This window comes from Ranitomeya imitator, chromosome 4, assembly GCF_032444005.1.
Source record: "Ranitomeya imitator isolate aRanImi1 chromosome 4, aRanImi1.pri, whole genome shotgun sequence".
In the NCBI taxonomy this organism is placed as follows: domain Eukaryota; kingdom Metazoa; phylum Chordata; class Amphibia; order Anura; family Dendrobatidae; genus Ranitomeya; species Ranitomeya imitator.
Window position 1 is genome coordinate 631292049 of NC_091285.1, and position 18274 is coordinate 631310322.

The window sequence follows — 18274 nt, forward strand, 5'->3', positions numbered from 1 at the left end:
GTACCGGGCCGGTTCTTAACCCCTTTACCCCCAAGAGTGGTTTGCACGTTAATGACCGGGCCAATTTTTACAATTCTGACCACTGTCCCTTTATGAGATTATAACTCTGGAACGCTTCAACGGATCCCAGTGATTCTGACACTGTTTTCTCGTGACATATTGTACTTCATGATAGTGGTAAAAATTCTTTGATAGTACCAAGTTTATTTGTGAAAAAAACGGAAATTTGGCAAAAATTATGAAAATGTCGCAATTTTCCAACTTTGAATTTTTATGCAATTAAATCACAGAGATATGTCACACAAAATACTTAATAAGTAACATTTCCCACATGTCTATTTTACATCAGCACAATTTTGGAACCAAAATTTTTTTTTGTTAGGGAGTTATAAGGGTTAAAAGTTGACCAGCAATTTCTCATTTTTACAACACCATTTTTTTTTTACGGACCACATCTCATTTGAAGTCATTTTGAGGGGTCTATATGATAGAAAATACCCAAGTGTGACACCATTCTAAAAACTGCACCCCTCAAGGTGCTCAAAACCATATTCAAGAAGTTTATTAACCCTTCTGGTGCTTCACAGGAATTTTTAGAATGTTTAAATAAAAATGAACATTTAACTTTTTTTCACAAAAAATTTACTTCAGCTCCAATTTGTTTTATTTTACCAAGGGTAACAGGAGAAAATGGACCCCAAAAGTTGTTTTACAATTTGTCCTGAGTACACCGATACCCCATATGTGGGGGTAAACCACTGTTTGGGCGCATGACAGAGCTCGGAAGCGAAGGAGCGCCATTTGACTTTTCAATGCAAAATTGACTGGAATTGAGATGGGACACCATGTTGCGTTTGGAGAGCCCCTGATGTGCCTAAACATTGAAACCCCCCACAAGTGACACCATTTTGGAAAGTAGACCCCCTAAGGAACTTATCTAGAGGTGTGGTGAGCACTTTGACCCACCAAGTGCTTCACAGAAGTTCATAATGCAGAACCGTAAAAATAAAAAATCATATTTTTTCACAAAAATTATCTTTTCACCCCCAATTTTTTATTTTCCCAAGGGTAAGAGAGAGAAGAAATTGGACCCCAAAAGTTGTTGTACAATTTGTCCTGAGTACGCTGATACCCCATATGGGGGGGTAAACCACTGTTTGGGCGCATGGGAGAGCTCAGAAGGGATGGAGCGCCGTTTGACTTTTCAATGCAAAATTGACAGGAATTGAGATGGGACGCTGTTATGATCCGGTGACCTTGGAGCAGCATGAAAACTTTCACTGGAGTAGGTGGTAACTATACTGACCGCAAATCCTGATCTTAACACCGCAACTAGAAGTAGCCGTGGGGTGTACCTAACAAGCCCTAGACACCTCGTCACAGCCGAAGGACTAAATACCCCTAAAGATGGAAATAGGAATACTATCTTGCCTCAGAGCAGAACCCCAAAGGATAGGCAGCCCCCCACAAATATTGGCTGTGAGTAGGAGAGGAAAGACACACACAGTCAGAAAACAGGATTTAGCACAAGAGGCCGCTCTAGCTAAAATAGGAAAGGATAGGACAGAGTTCTGTGCGGTCAGTATTAAAACCCTTCCAAAAATATCCACAGCAGATTATACAAAAATTCCACCATCTAACTAAAGACGTGGAACGTATATCTGCAACTCCAGAGACTACTAAACTCAGAGCAGGAATACAATCAAAAACAAGCACACAGCTTGTGTGCCATAGAAAAAGAAACAGACACTTATCTTTGCTGAATTGGCAGCTAAGCAGGAGAAGCCAGACAGAGATCAAATACTTCCCAAGAAACATTGACAACTGGCAAGGACTAATGAGTCCTGCAAACCTAAATACTCCAGTCAGAACTGCAATCAGTAGATACACCTGTCCAGGACTGCAGCCCAGAGACAACTGCATTACCACCTACAACCACCGGAGGGAGCCCAAAAGCAGAATTCACAACAGGACGCCATGTTGCGTTTGGAGAGCCACTGATGTGCCTAAACATTGAAACCCCCCACAAGTGACACCATTTTGGAAAGTAGACCCCCTAAGGAACTTATCTAGAGGTGTGGTGAGCATTTTAACCCACCAAGTGCTTCACAGAAGTTTATAATGCAGAGCCGTAAAAATAAAAAATCATATTTTTTCAGAAAAAATATATTTTCACCCCCAATTTTTTATTTTCCCAAGGGTAAGAGAAGAAATTGGACCCCAAAAGTTGTTTTACAATTTGTCCTGAGTACGCTGATACCCCATATGTGGGAATAAACCACTGTTTGGGCGCATGGGAGAGCTCGGAAGGGAAGGAGCGCCGTTTGACTTTTCAATGCAAAATTGACAGGAATTGAGATGGGACGCCATGTTGCGTTTGGAGAGCCACTGATGTGCCTAAACATTGAAACCTGCCACAAGTGACACCATTTTGGAAAGTAGACCCCCTAAGGAACTTATCTAGATGTGTTTTGAGCGCTTTGACCCACCAAGGGCTTCACAGAAGTTTATAATGCAGAGCCGTAAAAATAAAAATAAAAATTTTTCCCACAAAAATTATTTTTTTAGCCCCCAGTTTTGTATTTTCCCGAGGGTAACAGGAGAAATTGGACCCCAAAATTTGTTGTCCAATTTGTCCTGAGTGCGATGATACACCATATGTGGGGGAAACCACTGTTTGGGCGCATGGGAGGGCTCAGAAGGGAAGGAGCGCCATTTGGAATGCAGACTTAGATGGAATGGTCTGCAGGTGTCACATTGCGTTTGCAGAGCCCCTAATGTACCTAAACAGTAGAAACCCCCCACAAGTGACACCATTTTGGAAACTAGACCCCTAAGGAACTCATCTAGATGTGTTGTGAGAGCTTTGAACCCCCAAGTGTTTCACTACAGTTTGTAACGCAGAGCTGTGAAAATAAAAAATCTTTTTTTTTTCCCACAAAAATTATTTTTTAGCCCCCAGTTTAGTATTTTCCCAAGGGTAACAGGAGAAATTGGACCCCAAAAGTTGTTGTCCTATTTGTCCTGAGTACGCTGATACCCCATATGTTGGGGTAAACCCCTGTTTAGGCACACGGGAGAGCTTGGATGGGAAGGAGCAGTGTTTTACTTTTTCAACGCAGAATTGGCTGGAATTGAGATCGGATGCCATGTCGCGTTTGGAGAGCCCCTGATGTGCCTAAACAGTGGAAACCCCCCAATTATAACTGAAACCCTAATCCAAACACACTCCTAACCCTAATCCCAACAGTAACCCTAACCACACCTCTAACCCTGACACACCCCTAACCCTAATCCCAACCCTATTCCCAACTGTAAATGTAATCTAAACCCTAACCGTAACTTTAGCCCCAACCCTAACTTTAGCCCCAACCCTAACTGTAGCCTTAACCCTAGCCCTAACCCTAACCCTAGCCCTAACCCTAGCCCTAACCCTAGCCTTAACCCTAACCCTAGTCCTAACCCTAGCCCTAACTCAAGCCCTAATGGAAATAAATACATTTTTTTAATTTTTCCCTAATTAAGGGGGTGATTAAGGGGGGTTTGATTTACTTTTATAGCGGGTTTTTTAGCGGATTTTTATGATTGGCAGCCGTCACACACTGAAAGACGCTTTTTATTGCAAAAAAATATTTTTTGCGTTACCACATTTTGAGAGCTATAATTTTTCCATATTTTGTTCCACAGAGTCATGTGACGTCTTGTTTTTTTGCGGGACGAGTTGACGTTTTTATTGGTAACATTTTCGGGCATGTGACATTTTTTGATCGCTTTTAATTCCGATTTTTGTGAGGCAGAATGACCAAAAAACAGCTATTCATGAATTTCTTTTGGGGGAGGCGTTTATACCATTCCGCATTTGGTAAAATTGATAAAGCAGTTTTATTCTTCGGGTCAGTACGATTACAGTGACACCTCATTTATATCTTTTTTTATGTTTTGCCGCTTTTATACGATAAAAACTATTTATAGAAAAAATAATTATTTTGGCATCGCTTTATTCTCAGGATTATAACTTTTTTATTTTTTTGCTGATGTTGCTGTATGGCAGCTCGTTTTTTTGCAGGACAAGATGACATTTTCAGTGGTACCATTGTTATTTATATCTGTCTTTTTGATCGCGTGTTATTCCACTTTTTGTTCGGCGGTATGATAATAAAGCGTTGTTTTTTGCCTCGTTTTTTTTTTTTTTTCTTACAGTGTTTACTGAAGGGGTTGACTAGTGGGCCAGTTTTATAGGTTGGGCCGTTACGGACACGGCGATACTAAATATGTGTACTTTTATTGATTTTTTTTAATTTAGATAAAGAAATGTATTTATGGGAATAATATATCTATTTTTATTCATTATTTAGGAATTTTTTTTATTTTTTTTTTACACATTTGTAAAAAATTTTTTTTACTTTTTTACTTTGTCCCGGGGGGGACATCACAGATCGGTGATCTGACAGATTGCACATCACTCTGTCAGATCACGGATCTGTCTCAGAGCACTGCAGGCTTCACAGTGCCTGCTCTGAGCAGGCTCTGTGAAGCCACCTCCCTCCCTGCAGGACCCGGATGCCGCGGCCATCTTGGATCCGGGCCTGCTACAGGGAGGGAGGTAGGGAGACCCTCGCAGCAACGCGATCACATCGCGTTGCTGCAGGGGTCTCAGGGAAGCCCGCAGGGAGCCCCCTCCCTGTGCGATGCTTTCCTGTACCGCTGGCACATCGCGATCATGTTTGATCGCCGTGTGCCGGGGGTTAATGTGCCGGGAGCGGTCCATGACAGCTCCTGGCACATAGTGCCGGATGTCAGCTGCGATAGGCAGCTGACACCCGGCCGCGATCGGCCGCACTCCCCCCGAGTATGATGACAGTAGTATGACGTACTATCCCGTCGGTGGTCATAGGGGCCCACCCCACCTCGACGGGATAGTACGTCTAATATCAGAAAGGGGTTAAAGGGACATGTCACGGTGGCAGTGACCCGGTTCGTTGCCTTGGGCGTCCAAGTAAAAGGGATTGGCCTTTAAACGGGTTGTTGAATAAAGAATAAAGTTTGTTTGTGACGCCACCTGTGATATTCGGTCAGGGATGACCGACGCTGATTAAAGGGGTCCTCTGAAAATGATGGCACTGCAGCAGGGATGATATGGTTTCCTACAGGTAAAGCTGGATCCCCAGGGATCCGATGTAGTTGGGACAGGTGGGGGGTGGTGTAGAAAGAACCAGAGGACACAAAGGTGCAGTCTCTTTACATTTTCAATGGTGTAAGGCAGCCACAGTCCAAGGTATGGATCACAGGTGCTGTGTTGTCTGGCCAGCTTGGAAGCGATTTGGCAATCCACCTAGCCAGGTGGGTTTGGAAGCCTTCCACTACACGCTGTGTTGTAGTTCCTTGCTGCCTTAAGCCTCACACAAGGTCCTCACTTTCTCTCTGTCCCTTTTCGTAGGACACTACCCACATGGCAGGCAACTCAAGCCTTTTTGCAGGGGTCTCTCAGATGACTCCGGGATCTATGCGCTGCTGTGCCTTCGGGTGTTAATGGTGGACGGGCGACTTCCAATCTGCTGTCCGCCGGTTTCTGCTGTCTGACATACAGTCCCACACAGCCTTGGTCTTCCGGCCACCGGTTCCTGCGCTTCAGTGTGGAGGAAGCTCAGTCACAGCTTCTCTCTAGCTCATCACTCTCCTTTGCTTCTCTTCCCCTTTCAGTCTCCTACAGACTGCTCTGTTTCTCTTTCCTCTGTCCAGGAGCTGCACTTATCTGCATGCCCCAGCTTTCCTCACTCAGACTCTCTCTATCTGCTTCCTCTCTCCTCTGTCCCTCTGACAGACTGCCCTCTTACTCCTCCGCCTGCCAGAATATCTAGGGAAGTTCCCCTGAATCCTGGTCTCGAGCTCCCCCTTCTGGCCTGGAGTCAGAACAGTGTTGCATGCACTGGTTACCTGTTAAATGGATCCTTCCTCGCTTCCAAGCATGGCATCACCCTCCCCGAGAGGAAGGCAATACCACTGTAAAAGCCGGTTACCTGGGGTGTTACAGTTGTCCCGCGCCTGCACCCTGCAATTGCAATATTTCATCCTTCTACGTCCATTGGTGTCTTAACTATCCTGCGGCGGCTCCTGCGCTGGGGCTCGACAACCACCAGATGTTACAGGGGGTGACAGTTTCCCATTAACACTTGCAGTCATCAAAAGGTCTTTAACGGTAAGGACGCTGTTGTTGTAACATTGCCACTAAATCAACCATTAATTTTCAAGAACATCCAACAGAAAGGTTCAATTGCTTTGAAGAAGGATTAAGAGCACCCAAAGAAAGTCAAGCAAGTGCAAGTGTGAGGTGCACAGGGCAATAGTCATGGGCGAGGGGTTGCTGTGTTCTCACACCCATGCACCCCACAAGTCTTGGTGCAAAAGGTGATGGTTTCCTTCAGATGACAATTAATTGTTCTGTTTTGCACTTTACCCTATTGTTTAAAATAACAAAAGGCAGAATAATGTTTTATTTTACATACTACATAAATTGTTGGCATCCATTAATGGAACCTTAAGCAAATTCCTACATGTCACCCCGTCCCAGCCTCATAGTGATGTCTATGAAGACTGGAGACCCTTGGTGGTTGCACATGACGGGCTGAAAAGCCTTTTTCAATTATCATCTGATATAACATAAGGTATCCATATCTAGGATCCAGAATAAGTATGGGGTACAATAATGATCACTACACATCTGCCTTGCCACCTGTCTCTATTACATGACCACAGAACATCAAGTTTGGTCAAATCAAGCCTCCAAAGAAGCACAGAGCAAGATTATGTCCCGTACAAAAGGGTCATTGAGAAAACGCTAAAAGCAGGAATTGCTCATATAAGGCTACACTCACTTGACCATGTTTGGTCCATAATTAACCATTTGTCCAAGGAGCTCCTGAGCAGGACTGACAGCCTCATATACTGTACCTAGAGGAGATCCACTGCCGGTAAGAGAATCGTGGTCTGCACACAAACCATGTAACACCGTCCGGCACATTAGATGGCTGTAGGCCAAACGATGCTTCGGACGATCGTCCTGTCGAGAGCTATCTCAGCCGACACTCCCATATACAATAGTGCTCGTTTGGTCGAGCGCTCCTGTGTTCTCTATGAAAAAGTCGTCCACTGACACATCGACTGGAGGCTTATCTCAGAGAGAGCAATGCAATCAGCAGTCCAAAATCAGACATGTGTGATCGACATCTTTCCAGACCATCTGTTGTCCGACGTCTTAATACATATTATACCATTGGCCTAACCTGTTGATATCGACAGGTTCAGCTGACATTAGTATAATGCGTATGGGAGCCTTAATGGATTTCTCTATGTTTGGACTCAAGTCTGCAGTCACTCTATGTGACTGCAGACTTGTGAATCCTCACTGTGCGCACTGTCCTGATTCTCCGACGCCGAGAGCAGGCGGTCATGTGATCGCAGGTGTGCGATTTGCATACTTCCAGCCACATTCCGACTAGACGTGTCCAGCCTCGCTCAATACAGGTGAACGTCTAGTCTGCACTTGTATGAATGCAATTTACATATTGCGGTTACGGAAAAACTTGACAGTACACACTGTGCGCTGTGAGGATTCACAAGCCAGCAGTCAAAAAGATTGATTAAAGACCTGACTCCAAAGCCTGGGCAACCCCTTTAAGGCTTTGTTCATGTCTGTTTATCTTTTCACGTTGTCCTTTTTTGAAAAGATAGATGGAACAGAACAGATAAACGAAATTAGCATCCTATACATTCCTGTTTCAAGCGAAAGAAGCTGGCCCAATTGATAATGTGGGGTCCGTCTGGTTTCCATTTGATGAGTTTTTTAGAACAACAAAAAAAGTCATTCACACAAACATGTCTACTTCCATTCTAAAAATATACAATAAATGGAAACCAGATGGACCCTATAAACATGAATGGAGCCCCTTTTGTTCCATTTGAAACAGGAATGCACAGGATGCTGATTCCATGTATCTGTTCTAACCTAAACAAAGGGAAGAGCTAAACGGACGTGTGAACAGAGCCTAAGCGCCATGACACGTGCGCTATAATACAAACTTGGCAAACCTAGCACACATGCTACAGCATACATTAGGCTAAGAACGCCGGTAAGCACACCAATGCATAATTCTAGTTTTAACAAGTTGAAGACAGCGCAATAATTTTTTCTTTTCTGCTCATGATACGTCTGGCCTAATTTTTATGATTTATATCAACGGAAATTCCCAGGAATGCTCAGAATAAATATGTAAATTTCCCATAAAGTGTACACCACTAATATAAATCATTGAACGAAAACACATTTTTTATGTCATTTATATATATTATGTGAGATAGCGCTCCCTGAGTGCGTTGAGGGACACTCGCTTGCAGGGCTGCCACTAGGAATTTCAGGGCCCCATACTGGCAAAATTTTCGGGGCCCCCTTGAGACTCCGCTCAGGCTAATCCCCCAGCCCCGCCTCCAACCCTTAAACTGTCCACAGTCAAAAGATTTTTAAAGCCGCCACCACGACAAGGTCGGGCCCTACCCTACTCTAACCTATTAAACATTTGTTAAAGTATCCAATACAATTTAGGTATATTTTTATTTATTTGTCAATTTTTAAAATGGCCAATACCACATACAGGGGACACATACCACCGCACCATGACCAGACCACATATTACCACATATGATCACCAATAATACCACATACAGGGGAGAAATACCACCCCACCATGACCAGAGCATATATTACCACCACATAGTGACCAAATAATAGCATATACAGTACAGACCAAAAGTTTGGACACACCTTCTCATTTAAAGATTTTTCTGTATTTTCATGACCAGGAAAATTGTAAGTTCACAATGAAGGCATCAAAACTATGAATTAACACATGTGGAATTATATACTTAACAAAAAAGTGTGAAACAACTGAAAATGTGTCTTATATTCTAGGTTCTTTAAAGTAGCCACCTTTTGCTTTGATGACTGCTTTGCACACTCTTGGCATTCTCTTGATGAGCTTCAAGAGGTAGTCACCAGAAATGTTCTTCCCAGAGATGATTAGCACTTGTTGGCCCTTTTGCCTTCACTCTGCGGTCCAGCTCACCCCAAACCATCTTGATTGGGTTCAGGTCTGGTGACTGTGGAGGCCAGGTCATCTGGTGTAGCATCCCATCACTCTCCTTCTTGGTCAAATAGCCCTTACACAGCCTGGAGGTGTGTTTGGGGTCATTGTCCTGTTGAAAAATAAATGATGGTCCAACTAAATGCAAACCGCATGGAATAGCATGCCGCTGCAAGATGCTGTGGTAGCCATGCTGGTTCAGTATGCCTTCAATTTTAAATAAATCCCCAACAGTGTTACCAGCAAAGCACCCCCACACCATCACACCTCCTCCTCCATGCTTCACGGTGGGAACCAAGCATGTAGAGTCCATCTTTTCACCTTTTTTGCGTCGCACAAAGACACGGTGGTTGGAACCAAAGATCTCAAATTTGGACTCATCAGACCAAAGCACAGATTTCCACTGGTCTAATGTCCATTCTTTGTGTTCTTTAGCCCAAACAAGTTTCTTCTGCTTGTTGTCTGTCCGTAGCAGTGGTTTCCTAGCAGCTATTTTACCATGAAGGTCTGCTGCACAAAGTCTCCTCTTAACAGTTGTTGTAGAGATGTGTCTGCTGCTAGAACTCTGTGTGGCATTGAAATGGTCTCTAATCTGAGCTGCTGTTAACCTGCGATTTCTGAGGCTGGTGACTCGGATAAACTTATCCTCAGAAGCAGAGGTGACTCTTGGTGTTCCTTTCCTGGGGCGGTCCTCATGTGAGTCAGTTTCTTTGTAGCGCTTGATGGTTTTTGCAACTGTAGTTGCACTTTCAAAGTTTTCCCAATTTTTTTCCTTAATTTCTTAAAGTAATGATGGCCACTCGTTTTTCTTTACTTAGCTGCTTTGTTCTTGCCATAATACAAATTCTAACAGTCTATTCAGTAGGACTATCAGCTGTGTATCCACCAGACTCCTGCTCAACACAACTGATGGTCCCAACCCCATTTATAAGACAAGAAATCCCACTTATTAAACCTGACAGGGCAACCTGTGAAGTGAAAACCATTTCCAGTGACTACCTCTTGAAGCTCATCACGAGAATGCCAAGAGTGTGCAAAGCAGTCATCAAAGCAAAAGGTGGCTATTTTAAAGAACTTAGAATATAAGACACATTTTCAGTTGTTTCACACTTTTTTGTTAAGTATATAATTCCACATGTGTTAATTCATAGTTTTGATGCCTTCAGTGTGAATGTACAATTTTTATAGTCATGAAAATACGGAAAAATCTTTAAATGAGAAGGTGTGTCCAAACTTTTGGTCTGTACTGTATAAGGAACAAATACCGCCATGCCATGACCGGACAACATATTACCACCACATAGTGACTGAATACTACAATACTGATCAGTAATAAATAAACAAAACAATACTAATATCACCATAAGTGCCAGTATTCACAGATCTGTACTTAGTATGCAGTGTCTGTGTACAGGCAATATGTTATGCCGCTATCTCATACTTACCTGTCCGGCCGGTGCGCTCCCGATGCTCCTTCCTGCTCTTCTTTTTCTGACTTCTCCGGTGCTCGTCCCTTCGGCGGTCCACGCATGTGCAGACACACTTCTTTCATCACTGAGGCTTCTGGGAGGTTGTGACCTGGTGGGTCCGCCTCCAATATGGCGGCACCCATCGGGTACTTCTTCCCAGCGCCTGCCCTGCTTAGATGCCTTTGCGTCTATTGCGTTCGCTGGCTTTTAGCCAGCGTCTCCTTAGGTTCCTCGGCTCCGGTCTGACTCAGATTTGTCTCCGTTTGCCGTACCTACCCGTCCAGTGTTCCTGCCATACCTACCCGTCCAGTGTTCCTGCCGTACCTTCCAGTCATGTGTTGCTGCTGTACCTACCTGTCCTGTGTTCCTGCCGTATCTACCAGTCCTGTGTTCCTGCCGTACCTACCCATCCAGTGTTCCTGCCGTACCTACCAGTCCAGTGTTCCTGCCGTACCTTCCAATCCTGTGTTCCTGCCGTACCTGCCAGTCCAGTGTTCCTGCCGTACCCATCAGTCCTGTGTTCCTGCCGTACCTGACAGTCCTGTGTTCCTGCCGTACCCACCTGTCCTGTGTTCCAGTGGTTCCTTGTTAAACGTGTCTTACCATCAAACCGGTCAGTGCTTTGTCCTTGCAGCCTCTGTCCATCCCGTGTCTCCACCGCTCTAGTCTCCTCTGTGGTTCTGTTCTCCCTTTGCTCAGCCCTCAGTCGTCCCCTTGGCTCTGGCAGTTGCGGCTTCACCCTCCTTGGGCCTGTCCCTAACACTCCCTGTACAGGGGGTGGCACCATCTGGTCCGCTCACCCTCAGGGGCTCTGAAGCCATGACCCAGAGGGTCCACGTCCCTAGTTCTCACACAATACAATGATCACCAGTGACATTATACACTGGTGCTCTGTATATAGTGTATAATGTAAAGGTAATTCAGTGATCACTGGTGACATTGTACACAGGACCACTGCATATAGTATACAGTGTATAGCATCAATGTACAGGTAACACTCTGACTCACCAGTGACGTCTTTAGGTGAAGTCCTTTATCTTTGCTTTTAATCTTCATCCACCACAGACCACCATCACTTCATCCAGCCAGGGCTCGTCTCTGCAGGAAATAACAGTTATCTAGAGCACCGCTTGCAGAACACATTACTTTTTTTTTTCCCAAATTCTAAACTACAACAGATGAAGAAAAAATGCGACAGTGTTGGTCTGCACAGTAACAGGACCGCCCCACCCCCATTTAAAACAGTATCCTCAAAAAATAAAATAAATACATTACTGCAGTAATAATATCCCTTAATTAGCCCCTATGGTAACAATATTTCCCATCCTGGCCCCGTGCGTCTCATTCCTGGCTCCAGCCATACGTTCTCCTATCCTGCCCCCATGTGATGTCCCATCCTGCCCCATATGATCTCCCCATCCTGCCCCATGATCCTGCCCCATGTGTCCCATGATCCTGCCCCATCTTTCCCTATCGTTTCCATCCTACACCATCTGTCTCCATCCTACCCCATCTGTCCCATGATCCTGCCCCATCTGTCCCCATCCTGCACCATATTCCTGCCCGATCTGTCTCCATTCTGCCCCATGTCTCCATTCTGCCCCGTGTCTCCATTCTGCCTCGTGTCTCCATTCTGCCCCACTGTCTCCATTCTGCCCCGTGTCTCCATTCTGCCTCCTGTGTCTCCATTCTGCCCCTGTGTCTCCATTCTGCCCGTGTCTCCATTCTGCCCCCTGTGTCTCCATTCTGCCCCACTGTCTCCATTCTGCCCCAGTGTCTCCATTCTGCCCCAGTGTCTGCATTCTGCCCCAGTTTCTCCATTCTGCCCCCGTGTCTGCATTCTGCCCCAGTGTCTCCAATTCTGCCGCTTGTCTCCATTCTGCCCCAGTGTCTGCATTCTCCCCCGTGTCTCCATTCTGCCACTTGTCTCCATTCTGCCCCAGTGTCTCCATTCTGCCCCCTTGCCTCCATTCTGCCCCCACAGTCTCCATTCTGCCCCAGTGTCTCCATTCTGCTCCAGTGTCTCCATTCTGCCCCGTGTCTGCATTCTGCCCCTCGTGGCTCCAATTCTGCCCCCTTGTCTCCATTCTGCCCCCTTGTCTCCATTCTGCCCCCACTGTCTCCATTCTGCCCCATGTCTCCATTCTGCCCCAGTGTCTCCATTTTGCCCCAGTGTCTGCATTCTGCCCCCGTGTCTCCAATCCTACTCCCGTCCTTGGGTCTCCATCCTGAAATATTGCGGCTTGCTGCTTTCAATAAAAATAATTTAAAAAAATTAAAAAAACCTTTCTTCTTACCTGGCCGCACTCCTGCGGCGAAGATCCCTCCCGGCGTTCGGCGCGCACTCGCCGGCGAATGACAATGACATCATATGCCGGCGATGCGCGCTGACATCAGCTGCCAGCCTCCAATGGGCTGGCGGCTTTAACCAATGCTTTGCAGGCCCGCACGGGCCCACAAGGCAAACTGAACCTGCGTCTCGGACAGTTACCGATAGAAGCTGCATGCCGCTGGGGCCCGATGAGCAAAAGAGATGGGCCCGATGCGGGCCCCCTCTGCCCACCCGGCCCCATATGCCAGTCAGGGCAGTAATGCCCTGATGGCGGCCCTGCTCGCTTGGCAACGGGATTAAAGCACTCAGGCACGGTTTCTCACAAAAACAGTCTATTTGGTTTATTTAGTCAGCATAAATTGCATAACGAACAGTTCATTAATGTTCACGAAACACCTCAACCACCGACAGTCTGTTCCAATGGCAGATACTTCTCCGCCCATAACCCCCTTTGTATGGAGTTACCTTACAGGAGCTCCTGCTCCACACACTGACTACTGTCAGTCCTGGTTCCCAGGGAAGCTGCCTAACTGGGATCACTGTCCTTGTGACGAGGGCACTCTAGACCTGCAGAAGGTAGATTCGAACTCGGCTTCAGGAAAATGGCCACCGCGATGTCCATCTGCGCACGCGCGGCATCCCGCGGCCATTTTCCTGAAGCCCCGGGAAGCAGGAGACTCCATCTGCGCACGCGCGGCCTCAGGAAGATGGTCGCGCCCACCGAGAAACCGCTGAGTAGCGGCGAGCGCGCTCTTTTTCTACAGCTGCGCAGTGCATTCGGCACTTGCGCATGCGAGAAGCACTACGCCACCAACGGGAACTTAAGCAAGATGTGGGGGAGAAACAGCGCTGTGACCACGCCCATCTGACCTGACCAGCCTGATTGACAGGCGAAAAAGGACACTTTTGTAAGGTATTTCGACAGCATAGGTAGGGAATCAGGGGACAAAAAATACCCTATTGTAACGCACAGCTCAGGCCCTATTTAACTGTATTTTTATCTCCTACTGAAAAAAACGGGGTGACAGGTTCCCTTTAAGTCCCCCTTGTTCACATCTGGCAGCTGTCAATTTGCCTCCAACACTTTTCCTTTCACTTTTTCCCCATTATGTAGATAGGGGCAAAATTGTTTGGTGAATTGGAAAGCGCGGGGTTAAAATTTCACCTCACAACATAGCCTATGACGCTCTCGGGGTCCAGACGTGTGACTGCAAAATTTTGTGGCTGTTGCTGCGACGGTGCAGATGCCAATCCCGGACATACACACATACATACGTACACACATACACACATTCAGCTTTATATATTAGATAAAAAAAAAAAATTTTTGAGGGGAGGGGGCCAAAATCTGGGGAAAACCCTAAAGAAAAAAGGAAATATGTACAGTGGGGCAAAAAAGTATTTAGTCAGTCAGCAATAGTGCAAGTTCCACCACTTAAAAAGATGAGAGGCGTCTGTAATTTACATCATAGGTAGACCTCAACTATGGGAGACAAACTGAGAAAAAAAAATCCAGAAAATCACATTGTCTGTTTTTTTTAACATTTTATTTGCATATTATGGTGGAAAATAAGTATTTGGTCAGAAAAAAAATTTCATCTCAATACTTTGTAATATATCCTTTGTTGGCAATGACAGAGGTCAAACGTTTTCTGTAAGTCTTCACAAGGTTGCCACACACTGTTGTTGGTATGTTGGCGCATTCCTCCATGCAGATCTCCTCTAGAGCAGTGATGTTTTTGGCTTTTCGCTTGGCAACACGGACTTTCAACTCCCTCCAAAGGTTTTCTATAGGGTTGAGATCTGGAGACTGGCTAGGCCACTCCAGGACCTTGAAATGCTTCTTACAAAGCCACTCCTTCGTTGCCCTGGCGGTGTGCTTTGCATCATTGCCATGTTGAAAGACCCAGCCACGTTTCATCTTCAATGCCCTTGCTGATGGAAGGAGGTTTGCACTCAAAATCTCACGATACATGGCCCCATTCATTCTTTCATGTACCCGGATCAGTCGTCCTGGCCCCTTTGCAGAGAAACAGCCCCAAAGCATGATGTTTCCACCACCATGCTTTACAGTAGGTATGGTGTTTGATGGATGCAACTCAGTATTCTTTTTCCTCCAAACACGACAAGTTGTGTTTCTACCAAACAGTTCCAGTTTGGTTTCATCAGACCATAGGACATTCTCCCAAAACTCCTCTGGATCATCCAAATGCTCTCTAGCAAACTTCAGACGGGCCCGGACATGTACTGGCTTAAGCAGTGGGACACGTCTGGCACTGCAGGATCTGAGTCCATGGTGGCGTAGTGTGTTACTTATGGTAGGCATTGTTACATTGGTCCCAGCTCTCTGCAGTTCATTCACTAGGTCCCCCCGCGTGGTTCTGTGATTTTTGCTCACCGTTCTTGTGATCATTCTGACCCCACGGGGTGGGATTTTGCGTGGAGCCCCAGATCGAGGGAGATTATCAGTGGTCTTGTATGTCTTCCATTTTCTAATTATTGCTCCCACTGTTGATTTCTTCACTCCAAGCTGGTTGGCTATTGCAGATTCAGTCTTCCCAGCCTGGTGCAGGGCTACAATTTTGTTTCTGGTGTCCTTTGACAGCTCTTTGGTCTTCACCATAGTGGAGTTTGGAGTCAGACTGTTTGAGGGTGTGCACAGGTGTCTCTTTATACTGATAACAAGTTTAAACAGGTGCCATTACTACAGGTAATGCGTGGAGGAAAGAGGAGACTCTCAAAGAAGAAGTTACAGGTCTGTGAGAGCCAGAAATCTTGATTGTTTGTTTCTGACCAAATACTTATTTTCCACCATAATATGCAAAAAAAAATGATAAAAAAACAGACAATGTGATTTTCTTGATTTTTTTTTTCTCAGTTTGTCTCCCATAGTTGAGGTCTACCTATGATGTAAATTACAGACGCCTCTCATCTTTTTAAGTGGTGGAACTTGCACTATTGCTGACTGACTAAATACTTTTCTGCCCCACTGTATCTGTTTATTTGTTCATCACATTATTTTCCATTGTTTTAAGCCCACAAAGGGCCACTAAAATACATTTTAAATTGTGTTCACCCATTACCTAACAATTATTTTTACATATCAGACACGTATTTCACTGGGCTTGAGGCAATAAACAGCGATGCAGGCTGGTGGTGCTTTTTTTTTCTTTCAGTTATTTTCCCACTTTTATATTTATTTATTGCATTTTTCCACACATTGTACCCCCCCCCAAATCGTTTGAAAGATATTTCAACATTTAAATACATTTTTATTATTGCTGATTTCCTCTATAACTGGAGATGGGATTTCTCCCCAGTTACAGGGGAAATTCATTCTTGTGCATGCACTGCAGAGATGATCTGCGTCTGCTAAGATCCAGCAGATTCTTTTCCTTCCCAGCACAAAATTACAGGGAGAAGAAAGTGGTGACAACAGCAGTAGGCCACAAAAAAAATCAGAATTGTTGTTTTTTTGGTATATCACATCTATGCAAAAAAAATGATCAAAACAAGCGCCTCAAAATGGTATCAAAGAAAGTTGGCAGCTTTACATATAGAAAACAAACTTTTACATAACTCATTCGATAAAAAAAAAGAAAAACGTGATGGATCCCAAAAAATGACGACAACATTTAAAGTGCACAAAAAAAGCTGGAACTGACATTTTTCAATCACCTTTTTTTAAAAATAAAATACGGTAAATAAAAAAATCTAAATATTATGCGCAACCGACTATATCATCTGTAAAAACATAGACTCGCTGTGCAAAAAAAATCACTCTTGAATGTTAGTTCTTTTTTTTCACAGTCTCTGATTTCTTTCCACCTCTAAAATAATGTATAAACGCTATACAAGGTTGGTACCGCCGTTATTGTACTGACCTGGAGAATTCAGATCATTTTTACCACGCAATGAGAGGGCTAAAAAGAAACTCCAAAAAACAATTGGGGAAATTGCTTTTTGCTTTTTTTTTCATATTTCCCTGCATTAGGAAATTCTTCCCCGTTTTCCAGTATATTGTATGGTAAAATGATTGATGTCATACAGGACTACAACTTATCACATAAAAAAACAAGCCTTCATACTGGTATGTCGATGGGAAAAAAAAAAAATTGTGAAGATTGTCTGTAGTGGGAAGGGGTTTACTGGCTAACGGAAAAGGTGACAATCAGTAAGCTTTCAAGAATGCTTAGGTGTCTTTTAAAGGGGTTGTCGGTCTTAGGGTACAAGTGTGCCGTCACCCTATTTGGCTACAGACTTTGAATTCTCATAGCACCTGCGCTCTGAGGATGTCCAGTGTCGGCGGTGAGCATGTGACCACAGGTCTGTGATTTGCATATGTGGCACCCCTAGGGGTATTTGCCACAAAAATAGTTACTGACAGTAAATGCAAATACTAAAATAGCAAGACTGCACTACCACCTCCGGCCAGAAGGGGGAGCTCCAGAGACTCCCCTTGATCCATTCTGGTCTGAGAGAAGAACTGGCAGTTGGGCTAAGGAGCTGAAAGTGAGAGGTCATACAGTTGAATCTCTAACAGCCCTGTGACTGTTACCAGGCCTAAATCACCGGCCTGAGGAGAAGAGGGATGGAGAAAAAGGACATTGTGAGAACCGGGTAGCATTAATCACTACCCAGAACAGGCGCAAAGACGGATACCGGATCCGTGGCTGTATTCATTACATATAATACAGCAACCGGAAAAACGTGAGGTGATATCAGCTTCACTAGGGTCGGACGCAGCAACAGACACAGAGTTCAGCGGTACTCCTGGAGGGGGTAAGCCGATAAAAGGACTCGGGTTGCCCGTCGAACCAGGACCCGGAGGGGACAGATTGGGCCGGCAGCCAGTTCACATACAGCAGCAGGGCCACACAGATATTGCGTACAATAAGAGGCGAAGACCCCGGCAGGGTCAAAGTAACTCAGAGTTCCCATACAGACTCCGGTGACAGGACTGGTTGTAAATCCTTTTTTGTTAAAGTAAACTGGTTAAACGTTTCAGTGCCTCAGTCTTTCATTTGGACAATAGCCATCTATCCAGGATTGGGATCATCACCGCTGGGAGAACCTGCTGCTGATCAAGTAAGTGCCTGTTCCCTCACGATACATTGCCTGAGGCCACAGCACCGGGTCAAGCCACCCGTGACACCCCCCTCAACAGACAGACCCCATTGGTCCGGTGCTGGGTACCCCGGTCTCTTGGGCGTCACAATTGGCGTCACGAACAGGATCTAGCCAGCCCGTATACCGGGTATTGTGTGCCGTGATTGGAGCCCAAAACTGTGAAAACTTGGATGAAAAATCTTGAAAATTGACTTTATTAAAGAAAAATC